We start from the raw sequence: 6740 nt of genomic DNA on the forward strand, positions 1-6740 counted from the left end.
CTGGGGTGACACTGTGCCCTGGCAGGCACTGAAACGCACACGTGTGAAGGAAACTGACTGCTATTATTTAACACAGTCAAAAAAGTGTTGTTTTTTTTAAATATACACTTCTGTTACACCAGATATGAGTTGCACTGGGGTGACACTGTGCCCTGGCAGGCAGGCACTGAAACGCACACGTGTGAAGGAAACTGACTGTTATTATTTAACACAGTCAAAAAAGTGTTTTTATTTTTAAAATCTACACTACTGTTATACCAGATATGAGTTGCACTGGGGTGACACTGTGACCTGGCAGGCAGGCACTGAAACGCACACGTGTGAAGGAAACTGACTGCTATTATTTAACACAGTCAAAAAAGTGTTTTTATTTTTAAAATCTACACTACTGTTACACCAGATATGAGTTGCACTGGGGTGACACTGTGCCCTGGCAGGCAGGCAGGCACTGAAACGCACACGTGTGAAGGAAACTGACTGATTATATTTAACACAGTCAAAAAAGTGTTGTTTTTTTTAAATGTACACTACTGTTACACCAGATATGAGTTGCACTGGGGTGACACTGTGCCCTGGCAGGCACTGAAACGCACATGTGTGAAGGAAACTGACTGCTATTATTTAACACAGTCAAAAAAGTGTTGTTTTTTTTAAATATACACTACTGTTACACCAGATATGAGTTGCACTGGGGTGACACTGTGCCCTGGCAGGCAGGCACTGAAACACACACGTGTGAAAGAAACTGACTGCAATTATATAACACAGTCAAAAAAGTGTTATTTTTTTTTATATCTACACTATTGTTACACCAGATATGAGTTGCACTGGGGTGACACTGTGCCCTGGCAGGCAGGCACTAAAACACACACGTGTGAAGGAAACTGACTGCTATTACTTAACACAGTCAAAAAAGTGTGTTTTTTTTTTTTAAATGTACACTACTGTTACACCAGATATGAGTTGCACTGGGGTGACACTGTGCCCTGGCAGGCAGGCACTGAAACGCACACGTGTGAAGGAAACTGACTGCTATTATTTAACACAGTCAAAAAAGTGTTATTTTTTTAAATCTACACTATTGTTACACCAGATATGAGTTGCACTGGGGTGACACTGTGCCCTGGCAGGCAGGCAGGCACTGAAACGCACACGTGTGAAGGAAACTGACTGCTATTTGTTAACACAGTCAAAAAAGTGTTTTTTTTTTTTAAATGTACACTACTTTTACACCAGATATGAGTTGCACTGGGGTGACACTGTGCAATGGCAGGCAGGCACTGAAACGCACACGTGTGAAGGAAACTGACTGCTATTATTTAACACAGTCAAAAAAGTGTTGTTTTTTAAAATGTACACTACTGTTACAACAGATATGAGTTGCACTGGGGTGACACTGTGCCCTGGCAGGCAGGCACTGAAACGCACACGTGTGAAGGAAACTGACTGCTATTATTTAACACAGTCAAAAAAGTGTTGTTGTTTTTTTAAATCTACACTACTGTTACACCAGATATGAGTTGCACTGGGGTGATACTGTGCCCTGGCAGGCAGGCACTGAAACGCACACGTGTGAAGGAAACTGACTGCTATTATTTAACACAGTCAAAAAAGTGTTGTTTTTTTTTAAATCTACACTACTGTTACACCAGATATGAGTTGGACTGGGGTGACACTGTGCCCTGGCAGGCACTGAAACGCACACGTGTGAAGGAAACTGACTGCTATTATTTAACACAGTCAAAAAAGTGTTGTTTTTTTTAAATCTACACTACTGTTACACCAGATATGAGTTGCACTGGGGTGACACTGTGCCCTGGCAGGCAGGCACTGAAACACACACGTGTGAAGGAAACTGACTGCAATAATATAACACAGTCAAAAAAGTGTTATTTTTTAAAAATCTACACTACTGTTACACCAGATATGAGTTGCACTGGGGTGACACTGTGCCCTGGCAGGCACTGAAACGCACACGTGTGAAGGAAACTGACTGCTATTATTTAACACAGTCAAAAAAGTGTTATTTTTTTAAATATACACTACTGTTACACCAGATATGAGTTGCACTGGGTTGACACTGTGCCCTGGCAGGCAGGCACTGAAACACACACGTGTGAAGGAAACTGACTGCAATTATATAACACAGTCAAAAAAAGTGTTATTTTTTTAAAATCTACACTATTGTTACACCAGATATGAGTTGCACTGGGGTGACACTGTGCCCTGGCAGGCAGGCACTGAAACGCACACGTGTGAAGGAAACTGACTGCTATTATTTAACACTTTCAAAAAAGTGTTTTTTTTTTTTTTAAATGTACACTACTGTTACACCAGTTATGAGTTGCACTGGGGTGACACTGTGCCCTGGCAGGCACTGAAACGCACACGTGTGAAGGAAACTGACTGCTATTATTTAACACAGTCAAAAAAGTGTTTTTTTTTTTTTTTTTTTTAAATCTACACTACTGTTACACCAGATATGAGTTGCACTGGGGTGACACTGTGCAATGGCAGGCAGGCACTGAAACGCACACGTGTGAAGGAAACTGACTGATATTATTTCACATTCAAAATAGTGTTGTTTTTTAAAAATGTACACTACTGTTACACCAGATATGAGTTGCACTGGGGTGACACTGTGCCCTGGCAGGCAGGCACTGAAACGCACACGTGTGAAGGAAACTGACTGCTATTATTTAACACAGTCAAAAAAGTGTTTGTTTCTTTAAAATCTACACTACTGTTACACCAGATATGAGTTGCACTGGGGTGACACTGTGCCCTGGCAGGCAGGCACTGAAACGCACACGTGTGAAGGAAACTGACTGCTATTATTTAACACAGTCAAAAAAGTGTTTTTTTTTTTTTTTAAATGTACACTACTGTTACACCAGATATGAGTTGCACTGGGTGACACTGTGCCCTGGCAGGCAGGCAGGCACTGAAACGCACACGTGTGAAGGAAACTGACTGCTATTATTTAACACAGTCAAAAAAGTGTTGTTTTTTTTAAATGTACACTACTGTTACACCAGATATGAGTTGCACTGGGGTGACACTGTGCAATGGCAGGCACTGAAACGCACATGTGTGAAGGAAACTGACTGCTATTATTTAACACAGTCAAAAAAGTGTTGTTTTTTTAAATGTACACTACTGTTACACCAGATATGAGTTGCACTGGGGTGACACTGTGCCCTGGCAGGCAGGCACGGAAATGCACACGTGTGAAGGAAACTGACTGCTATTATTTAACACAGTCAAAAAAGTGTTTTTTTTTTTTTTTTAAATCTACACTACTGTTACACCAGATATGAGTTGCACTGGGGTGACACTGTGCCCTGGCAGGCAGGCACTGAAACGCACACGTGTGAAGGAAACTGACTGCAATTATTTAACACAGTCAAATAAGTGTTTTAATTTTTAAAATCTACACTACTGTTACACCAGATATGAGTTGCACTGGGCTGACACTGTGCCCTGGCAGGCAGGCACTGAAACGCACACGTGTGAAGGAAACTGACTGCTATTATTTAACACAGTCAAAAAAGTGTTGTTTTTTTAAAATCTACACTATTGTTACACCAGATATGAGTTGCACTGCGGTGACACTGTGCCCTGGCAGGCAGGCACTGAAACGCACACGTGTGAAGGAAACTGACTGCTATTATTTAACACAGTCAAAAAAGTGTTTTTTTTTTTTTTAAATGTACACTACTGTTACACCAGATATGAGTTGCACTGGGGTGACACTGTGCCCTGGCAGGCAGGCACTGAAACGCACATGTGTGAAGGAAAATGACTGCTATTATTTAGCACAGCCAAAAAAGTGTTGTTTTTTTTAAATGTACACTACTGTTACACCAGATATGAGTTGCACTGGGGTGACACTGTGCCCTGGAAGGCAGGCACTGAAACGCACACTTGTGAAGGAAACTGACTGCTATTATTTAACACAGTCAAAAAAGTGTTGTTTTTTTTAAATCTACACTACTGTTACACCAGATTAGTGATGTTGTGAACAGTTCGCCGGAGAACAGTTCCCGGCGATCAAAGCTTGTTCGCCGCGAACCCTGTATCTCACAGTCTGCAGACACATTTCAGCCAATCAGCAGTAGACACTCCCTTCCAGACCCTCCCAGCTCCTGGGCAGCAGCCATTTTTTTTTTTTTCATTTTTAAAAAGCTTTATTCAACACTTTAGCATACAAATAAACAACACAAAACGTGATAATCTATCAAAATTAACTCAAGTTTCGATCAGGTATTTTCCTTTATCCTTAGATAACAGTTTTTGTAGATTTCCATAACTTCTGTTGTCGTCGTCGGATAATTTCTACTTAACAAAAATAATTAATATTTACCAACAACTCAGAGTGTAAATATAAAGCTCAAAATTAAATAACTCTAAATCTTTCTGTTCATTATATATTGATTTTCCTTTTTTTAATTTTTTTATATTCCTAAACTCGTCTAAATCAAATTTAGCTTAGAATAATATGGTATCTTCAGCAATGCAGAATCCCAAACCCTTCTCTTCCTATTTCCTTCCCTTCTTAGCTTCATACCATAGGAGTCTTCCTATATATTTATTTGTAAAATATTCACTATATCATAGTATAGATCCATCTGATTCATCAATTGATAGTGAAGTTTTTCCATTGATACTAAGTATTGTATTTGTGACTTCCATTCTGTTGTTGTCAGAGCTCTTTTCTGTTACCAAAGTCTAGGTATAGTCTGATTGGCGCTATTCAGGAGAATATACAGTGCTTTATCATGTAATGTTGATAGTTTTGGTATTGGCTTTAATAGTAAAATGGTTATTGGATCTAAAGCCAATTTTATTTTTAATAATCTATTTATCTCAGTTATTATTAGCGACCAATAATTAAAAATTGTTGGGCATAGCCACCATAAGTGTAACATTGTACCTATTTCTCCACATTCTCTCCAGCATTGATCTGAAGAGTTAGGGAATACGGCTTTAATCCTTTTAGGAGTTAAATACCATCTCATTAAAAATTTATAATTTGTTTCTTGTATACTAGACGATATTGAAGCTTTAGTATGCCGTTGAAAAATTATATTCCATTCTTTCCTTGTGGGTGGTATTATAAACTCTCGGGACCATGCCTTAGTATAAGATGGTAAATCTAAAGTTGTTGATATCATTATTGTTTTATAAATAAGTGATAGTATACCTTTTGTTGATGTTTTCCCTGAACATAATACTTCAAAAGGAAGCCTTTGTCTAGTTAAGTCTCGTTTTCTTAAGTATGTATCAAAAAAAGATTTAAGCTGAAAGTACCTAAACCAAGAATTAAATATCATCACCCCGATATTAATTAATTCTACTTTTGATTTTAGAATGTTTCCATTCATAAAAGTGTAAAATGGTAATGCATCCTCCAGTGTTAGTATACTGATTTCTCCTCCATATTTGCAAAATGGTAAGGATTTGTCTAATATGATCGATGTAAGTGGAGAAGGTATTGTTGAAATTGGATTTTTTAATTTTAGGATGGTTTCCCATGTTCGTATCAACGCTTTAAAAATTGGATACGCTTGCATATTTTTTGGCCATGTTTTTATAGGTAACCAGCAATTTCTCCCTAATTGTCTAACTTGTATTAAGTTATGCTCTAATTGTACCCATTCTTTCAATTTAAAATTCTTACTCCAATCCACTATTCTCTGTAGTATTGCTGCTCTCCTATATTTTAGTAAACAAGGTACCCCCAGTCCCCCTTTATCCTTTGGTAAATAAAAAGTTATTTTAGATATTCTTGGGGTAATTCCACGCCAAATATATCGATTTAGTAGAGATTGAAACTTATTAATATACTTAGTAGATAAAGGGATTGGCAATGTCTGAAATAAATATAATAATCTTAGAAGAATAGTCATTTTTACTGCTTGGATTCTCCCTAACCAAGAGAGCGGTCTCTTTTTCCATCTATTTATTTCCATCTGGGTTTCCAGATACAATTTTTCATAATTTAATTTAACTAGATCACTTTGATTATTCGCTATAGTGATTCCCAAATACTTAATAGTATTCAAAGTTATTTTCAAGTTAGTATTTTGGGTGATTAATTGAAGGTTTACATTATCTAGTCCGTAACTCAAGAGTTCTGATTTCAAATGATTTATGGAAAAATTAGAATATTTACCATACTCTGTAAGTGCAGTTAAAACTGCAGGAATGGATTTAGCAGGATCGGATAATGTAAAAAAGGACATCATCTGCATATAGTGAGATTTTAAAATTGATATCCCCTATCTTAATACCATATATATTTTCATTTTTCCTAATTTTAGATGCCATCACTTCAATTGCTATTGCAAATAATATGGGTGATAATGGGCACCCCTGTCTTGTGCCATTACTTATATTAAACAGTGTTGATATTGAGTTGTTAAATACGACAGTTGCATAAGGTGCGTTATATAAGGAGAAAATTCTTTCTATAAATATTTTACTAAAACCAAATTGATATAAGGTGAGACGCAAGAATTGCCAGTTTAGCCGATCAAAGGCTTTTTCAGCGTCCATTGCTAAGATAACAGTTGGGATACCTTCTTTTTTCACAAATTCTAAAATCTGTATAACTTTATTTGTATTATCCCATGCTTCCCTCCCCGGGATAAAGCCCACTTGATTAAGATGGATAAGTTCAGGTAATACATTATTTATTCTTGTTGCTAAAATTTTCCCATATATCTTTATATCTA

Source organism: Bombina bombina, chromosome 3 (assembly GCF_027579735.1).
Source record: "Bombina bombina isolate aBomBom1 chromosome 3, aBomBom1.pri, whole genome shotgun sequence".
Classification (NCBI taxonomy): domain Eukaryota; kingdom Metazoa; phylum Chordata; class Amphibia; order Anura; family Bombinatoridae; genus Bombina; species Bombina bombina.